Consider the following 15,447-nt stretch of genomic DNA (forward strand, 5'->3'; position numbering starts at 1 on the left):
GTGCCCAGTCCTCTGGACGTTTGTCCGTTCATTCAGGGAACACCTGGCCTGCTGGCCCATCTCAGAACCAGGGTGACAGAGCAGGCCTGTCCCCGCCGTGAGGATGGAGGCCAACAGGAAGTCTAAGCACATCCAGGACCCACAGGAAGTGACCTCTACAGGCATCCGCACCCCTGGGCCCCTGTCTGTACGTGGACATCTGAGCTTGGTTTCTGTGTTCTGGCTGCAAAACGGCCGTTCTCCCCTGTCCTGGTCTTGTCCTCCTTGGCCTGCGAGGGCCTCAGTCCCTTCGCCAGCCCCCAGGCCTGCCTTGGAGCACAGTGACCAGGTGGCCTTTGCGGGTGGGCAGCCTGGGGTCCTCGCCCTGCATCTCCGCACACACAGTCTCCATGCCGAGCCTGGCGCCGGGTCTCCCCTGAGGCCCCCGCTCTCACCCGGGCACTGAGAGGGTGTGCGGCGGCCCTGTCTGGGCTGGGGCAGTTCTGGGGGGCTGAACTTCCATCCCTCACCATCCTCCAGAACGTGGGACTCTAAGAGACACAGGAACAGAGCGGGCATGGGGCCTGGCCAGTGGTCAGACACTCTGAGGTGCTGGGAGGCCAGGGCAGTGTGGCTCTGGGCCAGTGTCCCGAGCCTTCCGGACGTCCACGGCCCGTGTGCCCAGGTGGGCTCAAGGAACCAGGAGTCAAGGCCCCACGCTCCCTCTGGCTCCCGCGACCCTGAGCACCGGGTTCCCACTCTTTGAAAGAGCCCACTGTGGTCCCCACCCCAGGGCCCTGCCCGGCGGCTCCCTCCTGCGTCGCCCTCGAGCAGCCACAGTGGCCCCCAGCTGCCCAGCTGTGCCAGGCACAGGCCTCGTCACTCATCCTCAGGTGGAGGCTGTCTGTTACAGTTGTCGGGCATCACGTGGGGAAGGGAAGGGTGCAGCTGGCCACGTCCCCCGGAGAGCCCTGACCAAGGGCAGAAGACAGGACGTGGCCAGTGGGAGGGAGGGCTCAGTCCCTGTCATTGAGAGGCAGGTCACGTGCCAGGGAGCCCTCCTGTTGGCCCTGGCATGCCGTCTCTGGACCCGCCCGTCCTGGGTCACACACTGTGGCCTGAGCACCGGGTCCTCGGGTCCCTTGGCACTGCGGCTGTCACTGTGCTCCTGTGCTGGCCGGGCAGCTCCAGGGTGTGCCCCTTATCTGCCTGGCCCTTTTCTCTGGACGGGTCCTGCTGGGCTCACAGACCAACTCTCCTGGGGAGCCCCTGGATCTGGGGTTCCCCTCTCTGGGGGCCAGCAGCTCTGAGCTGGCAGTGACCGGAGAGGAGCCTCGTCCACGACGGGTGTGTTCCTCCCAGCCCCCCACAACAGCCCTAGGTCACCTCTTCCTGCTGCAACCAGAGCCACCCGTCTTTCCGTCTTTAAGTTTTTGGGGTGCTGGGCATTGAACCCGGGCGCTCCACCGCTGAGCCAGACCCAGCCCTTTGTTCTACTTTGAACCAGGGTCTCACTAAGCTGCCCAGGCTGCCCTGGACCTGCCGTCCTCCCGCCTCTGCCTCCTGAGCAGCTGGGATGACAGACGTGAACCTCAAAACGGAAGATGAGACTGTGACCCTGTCCTGCCCCGTGTCCCCACGGCTCTCCACTGTCCTCGGGGTCGATTCACACTCTAGGGCGTGAGGGCACATCTCTGCTGGCTGCGTGGTGAGGCTGGAGGTTCCTAGGCGGAGGCTGAGCTCCCTGGCTCTTCCAGGAAAGCTGGCAGTTGTGCGGCGGAGGAGGCCGCGGGGAGGAGGCCAGCGGAGCCCAGACCTGGGAGGTGGGCGACCCCCATTTTCCCAGCCACAGAGCCAAGGCTCAGGGAGATTCAGAGGTGGTGGGGCTCCAGGTCTTGCTGCTGCGGGCGCCAGTGGTCTGGCTCTCAGCGCCCTGATATGGCGCCTGCAGGGCGGGAAGGGTCCTGGGCCGTCTCAGGGGCCCACGGCTGTCCCCACCCCCTGGTTGAGGTGGGAGCGTCATTATCAGAGACCAGCTGAGGCCCCCCCAGTGCAGGTCCCCAGGCCCCTGGCCTGCCCGGCCTGGGAATAAAGGCCTTCTCTTCCATTCGGCTGTTTCTCCGCCCCCCCGCCCTAATAGGATTGAGACTTTTGAAGTTCATAGGAGACAGGGAGAATCCCACGCAGAGAATGCAGAGGCAGGGCTTAGAGCGCCTTTGTGACGCTGGGTGCCTCCCTGCGGCGGGCAGCCGTGATGAAAGACCATGAAATGCACGGTGTCAGGCTGCCGTCCACTGACAGGCCTGCCTGGGGATGGGGGCCTGAACACTGGCACAGGAGCGCGTGAACCCGGGGGCCTGCAGCGCTCCGGCTGTCCGGGTGCCGCAGCGCCCAGCTCCTGGCCCAGGCCCTGCGTGCGGACCAAGACAGTGCGTGACCTGGCAGCCAGGGTGGGGGCTTGGGGCTCTGCTGTTGGGCTGCAGATGGAACCCAGGGTCCACTACTGAGCCCTTTTGTTTTGTTACAAGACAGGGTCTCACCTGATGGCCCAGGCTGCCTGGACCTGGCCGTCCTCCTGCCTCAGCCTCCCAGGTAGCCAGGATGGCAGGCGTGGCATCTGCACATGGCCTGAAAGTTGGAGACCAAGAGCAGGGGGCACTGCCCCAGCCCCGTCCCCAGCTCCCACGCCCCTCGGCAGGGCTCTGGACCTTTCAGTGTCATGGAGAAAGAGTGACAAGGGGCAGGAGGGGGTGATGTTTCCAGACGGCTCTGTCCAGATGGCCACTTACCACGCAGCCCATTCATCTGTCCAGTACATTCTCAAACTCCTGTGTCCTCAACGCAATTCCAGAACCTTCCATCATCCCATAGGGAAGCCTGTCCCCACCAGCAGTCCCCCTCCCTCCATCCCTGCACCTGTGGGTCCACGTCCTGTCTCTGGACTCCCCGGTCTGGACCCTCCTGTCACCAGGGCACTCCTGTAGCCTGTGTGTCTGACTCTCACTGAGCCAGGTCCTCAGGTCCCTCACGGCAGCTGTCACCTGGCTCCTGCGCTGGCCACGGACCCCCTTTCCATGCACTGACCTCTGGAGGACACGGCTGTGGCTGGCGGCCTGGGAAGCACTGTCCTGAGCCCCTTTGATTTCTCCTTTCCTGGTCACTGGTCATCCAGTCCTCACGCAAGCTCATGATCCCTGGAGGCCAAAATGAAAGGGCAGGTTCCCTGGGCAGCAGAGCAGCTGCATGTTGGAGATGTGGACATCCCTCTGTGGGCTGGCCTTCCCACTGCACTGCTGGAGTTGGGGGTCAGGTGCAGAGAGAGGCCGGCGCTGCGTCCACGGCTCCAGACCTGCTCCTGTGGTCCTCTTAGCCCTTCCCCACTGAGGGGGCTGCAGGATGGGTGGGCAGAGGGCAGGGGTGGACCTGATATCTGAAGCCCTTGTTCAGTGGCTGGAAGGGACCCTCCCTGAGGCTGCCCGTGCTGCCCTGTCCCTCTGAGGCCAGTGGCCAGCATGCCCAGTTCCTCTGCTGCCGCAGGACGATACAGAGAGTGGCACTTCTCCCCCTCTCAGACCCCCAGGGAGACCCCTGGGACAGCCAGGCTCTGGCCCTTCAGAGACAGGACCGGTGAGAGCCACTGCAGGCTGACCTTGCTGGACTCAAATGTCAAGGAGAGCAGAGTCCAAGAGGTGCAGGACAGAGGCCAGGGAGGACCCAGGGTGGCCGAGGTCACATGGCCAGTGGGGACAGAGGTGCCATGGGGTCCCCTACACGGGGCAGGGGCGCCACCCTCCCTGGGCTGTCATGGCCCCTGGAACTCTGTCCCCTGAGCCTTCTTGCTGAGCCTGCTGCGGCCCTGACCGTCTCTCCATCTGCTCTGGATCCGGGAGAGAGGCAGGCAGCTCTCAGCCGGGTTAGGGCCCAGGCCCAGCGGCCACCCGTCCCTCTCCCAGGTCTCCGTACCTGTGAACTGCTGCCATGCACCCTGCCTCCTTGGTGGTCTGCTGGCCCAGGGTCCCAGGGCCCCAGCAAAGAGCTGCCCCACCTGACCAGAGCTCGGTGCTCAGAGAGGGGACCCTCTTCCTGTCAGGTCCCAGCAGGCTGAGGCCCTGGGCCCCGACTGGGGGACCCTGCGCTTCTGCGGGGGAAGGTCCTGATCCGGGCTGTGCCGCTGGGGACAGATGGCCCTTGTCCCCACCTCAGGGCCTGTGACGGTGGCCTGGCCTGGAATCTCTGCAGAGAGGAGCTCACTCAGGCGGGCCCTTCTGCAGCACCACTGCGTGCACGGCCCTGCACCTTCACCGAGGGCCGGCCGGCTGCATGCTCGGGTGCTGGAGCAGAGAGCCATCCCTTTCCCTGGAAGGTTCCAGGGCCCAGGCGAGGGTTGCATGGAGGAGGTGCCGTTTGAGAACACTCAGAGGGAAAGAAGGAGCCACTGAGGCCCGAAGGCCAGGGGCAGGCCCAGGCACCAGGGTCGGGGCCACTCAGGCCTCAGGGACCTCAGCGGAGAGCTCCGTGTTCATCCCCAGGGGAGGCCAGCAAGTGGGCCAGGTGTCCAGGCAGGATCAGGCAGGCAGGGCTCAGGGGAAAGCTTGGGGGGGACTTTCTCTCTTTCTCTCTGGTCTGGGGAGTGAGCGCGGGGGCCTTACCCCCTGGACACTTCCCCGGCCCTTTCTTATATTTTACCTGGAGACAGGGCCTCGCTGAGGGCTTAGGGCCTCGCTGAGGTGCCCAGACTAGCCTCAGAGTGGCAATCCTCCTGCCTCAGCCTCTGAGTGCTGGGATCCCGGGCCTGGGCCTCCGCGCCCGACTGACACCCTCCTTCTCCTCCCTCCTCCTCTCCGTCCCTGAGCCCTGGAGAGTGGGTGTGCCATGCCAGTCCCTGGGTTCGCATGTCCAGGGCCATGGGAGAGGGCACTGCTCACTGGGGACCAGCCTGGCTGGGCCGCCCTCCTCCCACACAGAGCCCTCCTGTGACCCAGCGGGGACCTCAGGCCAGGAGCACCAGCCCAGGGTGGAGGCCCTGCAGGTGGCCCTTGCTGCCCTGTCTGCAGCTGGGAGACAGTGGCCAGACCCAGAAAGGGGCTCCAACTGGCCCTTCCACAAGGCAGGGGAAGCTCTGGGCACGGCCCTTTCCGCCCGCCCAGCCCGGCCGGCTCTCGGCCCACTGACAGGAGGTAGAGCGGGGCCTGGTCTCCGGCTTTCCTGGGTCTGAGTGGAGGGAAATGTGTGGGCCATGTCCACCCCCTGGAACTGCCAGGACCGAGAGCCCGGCCTCTGGTGGCCCAGGGAGAGACCGTGGGGGGTGGGAGGCGGCAGTGGGAACTGCTTTGGAAGGTCACCCTCTTTTCCTACACAGAGGTCAGTCACAGACTGTTGCCAAGGCAACGGTCAGCTACACATGGAGGCTGAAAGAGATCAGTCAGTGGCCCTGGGGAAGACGCTGGGTGGGGGGGGTCGGGGGGCAGGGACAGGACTGGGGCAGAGGAGGCAGGTACGCGGCCCTTGGATTGCGGGGGGCCTGGAAGGGATGTGGGGCCCAGAGGCTGTGAAATGGAAGGCCGCCCGCCCCATGGCGGGACCCAGGCGGGACCCAGGCTGGCGCGGGAACCACAGGTGTCCAGGGAGACCCCTGGGCCCTCTGGGCCTACCATCGTGGACAAGCAGGGCCTGGGCTCGGCTTCTCCAGCCCCTCCCCGAAGGCTCCAGACTGGAACTCAGACTTGGAGACTGGGGATGGAGAAGACCCCTGGACCGGACCGGAAGGGAGGGACTGGGCCCCGGGTCAGTAGTGGCCACTCCTCCTACCAGGAATCGGGACTCTCGTGGCTGGCTGAGGCTGGACCCAGGCTCTCCGTGGATTTGGGGACCGGAGGCTCTTGCCGTGGGGACTGGCCAGCTGTCACCACCTGGGGCCGCATGTCAACGTGAGGGAGGCAGCTTGGGACAGGAGAGAACTCGCAGGCGACGGGGGCACCAGCCCCGCCAGGCAGGCAGCTGTGCACATCCACCTGCAGAAGGTTCCGTCACCCAGGCCTGCTAGTCCACTTCCTGTCCTGGAGTCACTGAGCATGAGGCCCTCAGGTCCGTCACCCCACTCCTGCCCACAGCTCCAGGTGGACATGGGAAGGCGTGTTGATGAGAACCTGTGCTGGACAGGCCTCCTCATCACCCTGGCCCCGGGGTGAAGGGGGCTCCCGGGGGCGGGAGGCCTCGGCTGCTGTCCTGGCCCGGCGGGTCTGGGTCCCCACCTGGGGGGTCAGGAGCCTCTCCGGCAGGCTGGCCCTGCCAGGGCCGGGGCTGCGGTGGGTGAATCAGAACCACGGCTGTTCCCAAGGTGGCTGAGCTCCTCTGGGAGCTGGTCTTCAGCAGGGCCCGGAAGGCCAGGGCAGGCAGGGCTGTCCCCTCCAAGGCTCCAGGGCCCTGCCCCTGTGCCAGCCTTGGGCTTGTGGCCCCTTGGCCTCGGCCTGGGCCCTGCTCCACAGTTCTTCCTGCTGTGTGCCTGACCGCTCTCTGGAGAGAAAGCAGAGCACTGGACTTAGGCGCCCACTCCAGCATGACCTTGTCTGGACAGGTCACCCGGCAGCCCCTGTCCCCAAGCAGGCTTGAGCTCTGGCTCAGGGATTCGGGACATGGACAGGCCTTTGGGGGGACCATCAATCAGGATAAGAAACCCACACTCGCGAGAAGAGAACCAAGGTGTCCGTGTAGTGGGGGTCTAGACCCGGACAGGAAGCTCTGGCTGTCTGACCCAGGGACGGCGCCCCGTGCCTCCTGGGCCGATGGCTTTCCTACGGCTATGTCCGCACGCGTCACCGGGGAGGTGCCAGCGGCCAGCACTCAGGGAGCTGCGTGCCGGGGAATCTCCCGCTGCGTCAGCAACCCCCTGTGACTCCAGAACAGTTCCAGAATGAATCAAGAGATTCTTGGGTGTTCACAGAATCACGAAGTCCACAGGAGGGATTTCAGCCGTGTGTTTAGAGACATGGCCTCACTGACCTGCTGAGGGTCTCGAAAACGTGTGGAGGCTGGTTTTTTTTTTTAATCTTTTTTAGTTGTTGAAGGCCCTTTTCATTTATCTGTTGATTGGAGAATTGAGCCCGGTGTGTCACACACACTAGGCAAGCGCTCCACCACGGAGCCACACCCCAGCCCCTGGAGGCTGGTTTTGAACTCAGGATCCTCCCGCCTCACCCTCCCGGGTGGCTGGGACCCAGGCGTGTGCCACCGCACCAGCTGCCCAGGCCTTTGTAACAGGCCCCAGGGGCAGCTCAGAGACTGGACCACTGGAGTTGGCGGCAAGTAAAGCGTGTGTGATTCTTGGGAGGCACAATTAATATTCTCTAAAGCGACCCTCACGCACTGAGCAGCTGCCCAGGGCAGGACGCGTGCGGGGCCTGCAGACACCTCGATGTGGGGTGTCCAGGACCCCGAGGGAGCTCCATGCCCACTCCTGCCCGCTGCCCTCTCTGGTGTGAGGCCGACATCTCTGTGTGCTTTTGCAGTCAGTGCCAGGCCGGAGCCCAGGACCTCTCCCAGGCCGGGCAGGTCCAGCCCTGGGCCTCAGCAGCCCTGATGGATGTGTGCACCCACTGCCCAAGTGGACCTTCTGTACCAACTTCGTGTCGCACCAAGGCCCCTGGGGTGTGCTGGAGTGTGGGGCGCCGGAGGCGCGTGGTCCCCATGGCCACGAGGCTGTGTGGGTGGCCCAGCTGGCCAGTCCCCCCCACTGTGGGGGTCTGGCAGAGTGCTCCATGGGCAGGCGTCCAGCAGCCCCCGTCACAGTCCTGAGTGTCCACTCTGGTGACAGGACACACGCCCCTGGACAAGTCCAGGGGAACAGCTGGCCACACAGCCTCAACACTCCTGGGGCACAGCCCAGACACTGCCTTTCTCCCCAGGAAGTGACATGGGTGCGTCCAGGTGAGACCTGCGCAGATACGATCATGGCAGACACGCACTGGACACTACCCGAGTGTCTCTCAGTCCATCAGTGGTGGGGCAACCCGAAGGAGCTGGATGTGGCCTCGGGCACCAGTGGGACGTCCGTGTGAACGTTGCTGGGAGCTCAGAGTGGCCCTCCAGGCAGCCATGGGAGGCGCAGCTATGGGGTGTCCTGGACGCTCCACCGAGGCCTCTGCTGTGTCCAGCACCTGGATTTGAGGCTGTGCCCAGCTATGGCCAAGGGAGCCCCAGGGAAATTCATTGATGGCCTGTGTCTGCATGTCCTGCGGATCCTCGTTGGGACCGGTCAGTTTTCTAAATTAAACCAGCACAGGGGCTGGGGCTGGGGCTCAGGGGCAGACACCTGCGAGGCCCGGGGTTCGATCCTCAGCACCGCATCTAAGTAAGAAGATCCGAGGCCGTTCCCAGGGCCCTGGCGTGGGAAGAGCTCACCACGGGCTGGGCAGGGCCAGTCCACCGTGCGGCTCTCCCAAGTCAGATGACGCGGCAGCGCAGCAGCGGGCCTCTCCCGTGGCAAGGCGTGGGCACACAATGCGGCTGTCGGCCCGCGTTTTCTGCTGTTCCTGCCTCTGCCGCCCACCACCCCGGGCAGCTGCGGAGGCTGGGGGTGAGGCTCTCGAGGGCAGCCTGCCTTTGTGGGCAACAGCAGGGGACGCTTTCTTTCCACCCTCTGAACAAGGCCAGGGTGACAGCGCGTATCTGAGGGCTGTCACATCAGACCTGCACGCATCCAGAGGCCGAGGAAGCCGGGCAGGAGGGGCCGGTGCCTGGTCCTGGGTCCCCCGAAGCTCCCACTGCAGGCCGCGGCACCAGCCGGTCTCCTGCCCAGGAGACAGGTCAGCTGGCTGCGTCCTGAGCTGTGACCTGGCATTCATTTCCCCCAAGCAAAGGGAGCTTGGTGTGCCCAGTGCCCGGGGGGCTGTATGGTGCTGGCAGCCCCAGCTGGGGACAGGTCACTGCTCCACGGCACGAGGCTCTGCTTGGACCCACGTGCAGCACGACGCGGCTGGACGGTGAGTACGGGAAGGCTGTGTCCAGCCTCCCCCTCCGAGTGGTGCTGAGAGGAGCTGGCAGGACCTCCAGGCTCCTGCCCAGCAGCGGCCACTTCCGAGGATGCTGTCGGAGGTGCTTGTGGCCTCATCGGGGGTCCTGGGCCTTCCCAGTGGGCCTGTGGGGGTGACAGCGCCCTGGACCTCGGGCCACAGGAGGCATCTCCTCCCAGGTGACCGCTGGCCGCATCCACCTGGTGTTGGCCTGGCCTCCCTGCTAATACCTGCTGGTCGCAGGAGCCGGGGCCTGGGAGTGAAGCCCGAGGCCTAGGGTCAGCCCTCCTGTCCTGCTGCGAGCGCATAGTCAGGCCACACTGCAGGGATGGACGAGGCGCCACCGGGCCTGCAGCAGCCCCTGGCCTCCAGCCTCAGTTTCCTCCCTGGGGACAGCAGAATGTTGGTAGAGCTTGCTAACTAGGGAGTTTGTGGGGACAATTGGCCTTGAAGGCCCTGCAGAGCGTTGCTGCTTCCTGCCCGTGGTCTGCAATGGCGGACTGGCACAGCCGGCCCGGGCCAGGGTCCCCTGCCTGCTCCTGTGCAGCCCTGGATGGAGGAAGAGCTTTTAGGTTAAGTGACTGGGGGTGTGGCACCAGGGTGGAGCGCCAGTGCGTGCCAGGGCATGGAGAAGGAGGAGGGGGAAGAAGAAGGGCGGGAGACCAATGTGTGACAGGGAAGTTACATGATATGAAATTCAAGCTCCTGTGCCCTTCCGTGAAGATTTTATGGGACTGCACCATGCCCACGGGCTCATGTGGTGACAGAGGCCATCTGGTGTGGCTGAAATGTGGATGATCTGTGACCATGTCAGCAGCCCCCGCTGTCTGGAGGCCACAGGTGCCCGCTGACTCTGAACTCCAGGCCAGACCCTCCTGGTTCCCCCCTTCCCTCCTCTTCCCAAGTGGCTGCACTGACTCGTGTCGGAGCAGCACCCCGCTCACCGCGTCAGCCTCCGACTCACGGCTGGCGGGGCCTTCATGTTCTGCGGCCGTGAGCACAGCACCTGTCTGCACCCACAGAGGCTCGCCCTGCCCGTGGGGGCCGGTCGGCGTGGGCTCCCTGTCTGGGGGTGACAGAGGCTCGCCCTGCCTGTGGGGGCCAGTCGGGTGCGGGCTCCCTGTCTGGGGGTGACAGAGGCTCGCCCTGCCTGTGGGGGCCGGTCGGTACGGGCTCCCTGTCTGGGGGTGACAGAGGCTCGCCCTGCCTGTGGGGGCCAGTCGGGTGCGGGCTCCCTGTCTGGGGGTGACAGAGGCTCGCCCTGCCTGTGGGGGCCAGTCGGGTGCGGGCTCCCTGTCTGGGGGTGACAGAGGCTCGCCCTGCCCATGGGGGGCCGGTTGGGTGCGGGCTCCCTGTCTGGGGGTGACAGAGGCTCGCCCTGCCCGTGGGGGCCGGTCGGCGTGGGCTCCCTGTCTGGGGGTGACAGAGGCTCGCCCTGCCCGTGGGGGCCGGTCGGCGTGGGCTCCCTGTCTGGGGGTGACAGAGGCTCGCCCTGCCCGTGGGGGCCGGTCGGCGTGGGCTCCCTGTCTGGGGGTGACAGAGGCTCGCCCTGCCTGTGGGGGCCGGTCGGTACGGGCTCCCTGTCTGGCAGTGAGGCGTGTCCGAGGTCCTCAAATGGCTCTGGAGAAACCTGCCCGCTGGGTGCAGACACCATTTCTGTGTGTTCTGTTTTTTTATTCCAAACACTTCCCATCGGTAGGTTGATGGCTCAGCTGGGGACCCGGTAGCCGGGCCGCTGTGGCCGAGTCCTGCAGCCTGTGGCTCTGGAGTGGTTTCTCAGGAGAGGCAGTTTCCGCAGGGACAAGCGCCACGGCGTTCGGTATCGGCTGATGTGAAATTCAGTGTCCTGCTCCGGCCGCGCTCCCCTGGGCCCTGCTGGTGGCCTGTCCGCGCCTGGGGTGCAGGCCTCTGACTGTGCCGGTTTGGGGCTGGTCCTGGCACGTCGCCCTGGGTGATCGAGGGGGGACACCTGTGTCTGCGGCACCATGCGGGCTGCTGGGAATGTCCTCTGTGCACTGACCGGAAGGGGCTGGTGGCACCTGACGTCCCTGCCGTGGGGAGCCGACCGCCGGTGTCGGGGCCTCTCGAGGAGCTGCAGGCTCGTGAGCCTTGGGATTTATACAGTGTGACATGGGCCATGCCTGGGCGCTGGCCCAGAGGGGAAAATGGGGCCCCCCCACCAGGAGCTCCGCAGGTTCTCAAATGGCTCCGGAGAAACCTGCTTCCGCAGACAAACGCTGAGCAGAACCCATCATTTGCTTGGAGGTGAAAATGTAAAGAGTTTCAAAATAGATGTGGGGTCAGCCTCGGGGACAGACACACGCCGAGGCTGCAGGCTGGGGTGCCTCGCTGTTGCCATGGTTACAGAGGGTCCTTGACTCGGGCCTGCCGGTCACTGCAGGGGAAGGGAAGGGAAGCCCAGAGTGGGACCTTGCCTGCCTCAGGCTTCCCTGGGAGAGGCTCCTCCCTTTGTGTCTGGTACCGGGAGATTGGAACCCGGGCCCTTAACTGCTGAGCCCCGTCCCCAGACTTCTTTTATTTCTATTTCAGAGACAGAGCCTCACGAGGTGGCTGAGGGGGGCTTCAGTCTGTGGTCCTCCTACCTCGGCCTCCCAAGTGGCTGGGAGGACAGGCGTGGTGGCTGCACCCAGCACCTTTTCTTTTTGTTGTCAAGTGACTGTTTGTTAAAAAGGGTTTCAGGGCAGAGGAGAGCTGCTGCCGTGGTCCGAGTGCTCGCTGCACCCGGTGCCTGCCTGTCGCACGAGGGACCCCCACAGATGCGCTGTGTGGTTGATGACCAGAGCCGCTCCTCACTCAGGCGCCTCTGCTTCCCCTGAGTCCTTCACCCGCCTTGGACCCCTCAGGACGCTGAGCGATGGTGGTCATCACCCCTCCAGGGCTCCCCGGATGGTGTGAGAGGCCTGGAGGGACTCCCAGGACGGAGGCCCCTCTCCCTTCCCTAGGGTGGAGGGTCCGAAGGCGTCTGATTGTGGCGATGGTTCACGGCCGGGCCCGGGCCAGGGGCACTCCTCCGCCTCTGTCGGCCAAGGGGCTGGGGCCCCGCGTGCTCCAGTGTCAGAATCGACTTGGAGACATGAAGCCTGTATCTAGAAATCATATAGAACAGAATGTGCCATCCCAACCAGTCCCGGGCACGCATGGCCACCCTGGTATCAGCCCCGCGAAGTCCCACCTGAACCTGCTTCTCACTGGCTCCCGTGGCCTCCTGACGCTCTGGAAAGACTCAGTCCCCCAGACCCGGTCACCTGCTCCTGCCTGGCAAGGGCTGCAGATGCCCCACAGAGGACCTGACCCTCTGCCACTCTCCCTCAGAGCCGCTGGGGCGTGACCCAAGGCTTCCAGGGACACTTGCAGCCAGGGGACAGGTCAGTGCCTTAGACCAGCAGCCTTGCTGGCTGCATGAGGCCTCAAGATAGAGGGGACGGTTCAGCGGCTGCTCTGATCCCCTGTGCTGCTGGGGAGCCTGGGGGCCTTGAGGGGCCGCAGTCCCGGTGACGGCTCCCTCCAGGAGCGGGGGCTGCCTGCGCGCCTCGCGGCAGGTCCCCAGCGGGGCCGCGGGGCTGATTTCCTGCAGCAGCAGTGAAAAATGACCACCGGCTGGTGGTTGAACTCCACAGATTTACCACCCTTATTTTTTTTTTAAACTTTTTTTTTTTTTTTTTTTGAGAAAGAGAGAGAACAGAGAGAGAATTTTTTTTAATACTTATTTTTCAGTTTTCGGTGGACACGATATCTTTACTTCCTGTGGTGCAGAGGATCGAACCCAGCACCCCGCGTACGCCAGGCGAGCGCGGTACCGCTTGAGCCACCTCCCAGCCCGGCCATCCTTACGATTTAGTTCTGGAGTCCACAGTCCTCAAGTCCAGGTGCGGCAGGGTCAGGGGGGGTCCGCGGCCCCTTCCTCCAGCTCAGGGCCGGCAGCGCAGCGTCTTCCCGGCTCTCTGACTCTGGCCCCCATGACCAGAGTGGCCCACGCAGGGTCCTTGACTGATCCCACCAGCAGAGTCCCTCCTGCCACGGCAGGTACCATGTCCACAGGCCCCAGGGTTAGGACAGGGCCATCTCTGGGGACCATCTGTCACAGGGTGCCTGCTAAGTGTGATGGGGAACAGGTTCTTCTCCCTTTCTCTTTCGTGGTGCCTATCTCGCTGGGGGCAGGGGACAGGAACACACGGCCCAGGACAGACCATGTCACCAGGCGTTCACAGGCCGCACGGCCAGGGGCCTGGTGGATGCTGGCTCTGGGCACGAAGCAAACACAGGGCTGCAATTGGTTCCTCACCCTCCTTCAGGGACGCCCCCAGCCTGGACAGGGCCCTGGGCCCCTCAAAGAGGAGATCCTGTTTCCCGTTGGTGCTGTTGGACAGGCCCACAGTGAGGGTAGACGGGCACAGGAAGCCCCTCCTGGGCCTCCGTCCGCACCACCACTGCGCTAGAAACCCACTGCGCAGAGGGAACCCAGGAGAACCGAGGAGAGGCCGGGCCTCCCCAGGAGAAGGAGGCCCTGGGCTGCTGGGCTCCAGGTGGCCTTCAGGGCTGAGCAGGTGCTCGGGTCCTTGTCAGGCTGCACAGAAACGGGGGGAACACCGGGAGGAAGGGGTAGAACCCCACAGCAGCCTGGAATCCTCTAGTGGAAGACAGCCCTGTGCAGCGACCTGCCGGTCAGGGAGCCGCCAGCGGCAGGTCCGAGCGGGATGCTGAGGAGTACCCTGAGAAGCCACGTGGCCACGTGGAGCTGGTGGCCGTGGGAGCTGGGCTGGAGAAGGGAGGAGGCCAGGCCCTGTGGCAGCGGCACGGGTCCCAGCGTGTGTGCAGATGTGACCTCAGAGCCCGTGTTTCCAGGTGGGGGCAGCGCTTCCAGGTGGCCCCCGAGGGTGGACCTTTCCTCGAGGACCCTTTCTTTTTGGGGGTGGTACTGGACACTGGGCCAGGGGGCTTCACCACTGAGCGGCACCCCGAGTCCTTTTTTATTTTGAGACAGGGTCTCACTGAATGGCCAGGCTGGCCTTGAACTTGTGACTCTCCTGCCTCGGCCTCCCAAGTCACTGGGATGACAGGCGTGCCCCCGCCGCCCGCGTTGGCTGAGACCACTTCTAGAGGTTCTGCATGTGCTGTGGTTTCGCAGGCTGGGCTGAAGCGGAGGCCTGACCCATGCTGGGCAGGCTCTGCCACACACGTCCCAAACACGCTTTGAACAGAAAGGCAGAGGTGAAATGTGGCCCGGTCAACCAAACAAGGCCCCACGCAGCCGCTCATTTTCATTATTTCCGGTTCCCCCAGTCCCCCCTGTTCCGTGCACGGTGCTACTGAAAGCAAGCATCAGTTTAGGATTTTCATACAACAGAGGAAGAGAAGAGCGCCACCACTGAGACGCTGGAGCCCTGCCTATCAGCAGAAGCCCAGCCACCCAGGCGGGACTTGCGCCCAAGAGCACGCTGCTGGCGGCTGGGGCAGGCGCTGTGGCCAGGGCCAGCTCCAGGACGGGGCAGCTCCCAGATGGGGCCAGCTCAGGGACAGGGCAGCTCAGGACAGGACCAGCTTAGGGACAGGGCAGCTCCCGAGGGGCAGCTGTGCGCCGAGATGCCTGCTGCCCGCGGCCCCCCGGGCCCGAGCCCAGCCTGCTTCTCTGGCGCTTGGGCTTTGACGTGGAAGCACCTTCTCCATCGGTTCAGACTCACAGCAGAGAATTCTGGACAGCAAGAGAAGGCGCCTCCTTAGGTTGTGCCGTGGCTCCTGCAGGACAGCCCGACGGACTCTCTGGGCCTTAGGAAGAGGCTGGGGAGCAGGACCCTGCGGTCCCAGGCATCGCCGTGCCCTCCTGGTGGCTGCAGGAAGAGCTGCAGGTCTCACCCTCAGCAGGTCTGCAGGGAGCTGACCGGCAGCCCAGAGGACAGGACAGGTGCGCAGTCCTAGGAGCTGTGAGGCCCCAAGGTGGAGGGAGGGAGGGAGGGCGAAGCCTGGAGGCTGAGACAGCAGGAGGCAGAGCCCTGTGTCTGAGTCTGTATTCAGTTAATTGTCTCCACTCAGTTGTGTGCGGAGGTGGCCAAAGGGGACAGCTGTGGTGGGAACTTGACCACATTCTTAGAAAGTCTGATGTCCAGACATGATTTCCTTCAGCAGTAAGATGAAATGTGTCATCAGGCCACGGAAAGACGAGGGAAGTGGGAGTGCGAATGCAAGGTGGACGGGCCGTCTCAGAGCCTGTGTGCTGGACGGCCACCAGCAGCCCCATCCTGCAGGAGGCCAGACCCAGGAGCCAGGGAGGATCTGTCGCTGGGCCGGGGGCAGGGCCACTTGGGCAGGCAAAGCACAGGCCATTCCAGGGTTATGGACCCACAGGAGGAGGCCTGAGGCTGGTGTGGCCTGGAGGTGTTGGGGGCTGTGGGGGTGGGGATGAAGGGCACCGTCCCTTCCTCTCCACTGGGCTTGGCCCACTGAG

Source organism: Ictidomys tridecemlineatus, chromosome 2 (assembly GCF_052094955.1).
Source record: "Ictidomys tridecemlineatus isolate mIctTri1 chromosome 2, mIctTri1.hap1, whole genome shotgun sequence".
Taxonomy (NCBI): Eukaryota; Metazoa; Chordata; class Mammalia; order Rodentia; family Sciuridae; genus Ictidomys; species Ictidomys tridecemlineatus.